The sequence below is a fragment of the Melampsora larici-populina genome (assembly GCF_000204055.1).
Source record: "Melampsora larici-populina 98AG31 unplaced genomic scaffold MELLAscaffold_132, whole genome shotgun sequence".
In the NCBI taxonomy this organism is placed as follows: Eukaryota; Fungi; Basidiomycota; class Pucciniomycetes; order Pucciniales; family Melampsoraceae; genus Melampsora; species Melampsora laricis-populina.
Window position 1 is genome coordinate 35,467 of NW_006768896.1, and position 1,384 is coordinate 36,850.

Sequence of the window (1,384 nt, forward strand, 5' to 3'; positions counted from 1 at the left end):
TGTCACCTCTTGGGGTTTGTTGTGACTTTCTGTCACTGTCTGTGACTGTCTGTGAGCGATATGTAGTATATCACATGTCACGCGCATGACAGACTATCCTTACCGCGAAGCCTTGATGGTGTGACTCAATGAGAACTTCGAAAGACCTATTCATCGCTCTTCAGCTTCAATCCTCAGGCTCAGTCTTGATTCAATGGAAGTCGCGCAGACCACCTCAACTCAGGCTTCCGAAAGCAATGTAGGGGCAAGTTCGAATCTTGGGACCGGTCACCCAGCTCCAGGAACATTGGACACAGACACGATCATGAACGATCCAACCAGCGGTCCTTCTGACACGAACGTTGATGAGAAGACGAACGGTATGAACCCTGAAGGCTTAACAGAGGCGGATAACAAGGAGGAACTCACGAAGGAAGAGGATCTGGGAGATACTATTCCGGAAGATGCGACGGAGACTGTGTACCTGAATAACTTGAATGAGAAAGTGAAGATTCCTAGTGAGTCCTACTCATACGCATCGCCCGAATGATATGCGCAAATCAACGAGGGAGACGCAAGATTCTGACAGAAAATCGTTCTTTACCGATCTAGTTTTGAAGCAAACGTTGAAAAACCTCCTGAAGAACTTCGGTCCCGTTTTAGATGTAGTGGCCCATCAATCAGTTCGAATGCGTGGTCAGGCCTTCGTTGCGTTCCCAGAACGTGAAATGGCTGCCAAAGCTGTAAAAGAAGTCAAGGGATTCCCGCTCTATGGCAAGCCGATCGTACGCTCTTGCGACTCTTATACTACGCAACCTCAAGTTATGTTTTGACTGTCTTCAACTGATACGTCGACTGATCGACTTTAGGAAATTGCTTTTGCCCGAACACCCGCTGACGCTGTGGTCAAACGTAAGACGCCCGATGAATATGATACATTCAAGGAGGAACGTTTGACAAAGAAGAGTGAGTATCAAGCCTGTCTCCTGTAGCGTTTGATTACTAACAACAGTTAATTTCCATACTTTAGAACGATCTCGTCGAGAAAATCCATTGCGAAAGAAAGCTTTTGCTCAGAAAGAGGCAGCTCGGATCGCTGCTGAAAGTGCGATCGCTGCTGGAGGTGTTGTGCCTACCACTTCTGCGACAGCTGCTTCGACCAACTCAGGTCGGAGGATTGTTCAAATGCCAGACGAGTATCAACCACCGAACAAGATTCTCTTTGTACAAAACTTACCGGAAAACGCTGGAAAAGATGCTTTGGAGGTTTTATTCAAGCAGTTGAGTTGGCTTTCAGAGTTTTCCGGACTCCTTATATCTTAGAGATGATGGTAAGGTGACGTATATTCTGACCTGAATGCCTCGATCTTTGACTAGGTATGCAAATTTGGTCGAAGTTCGTACC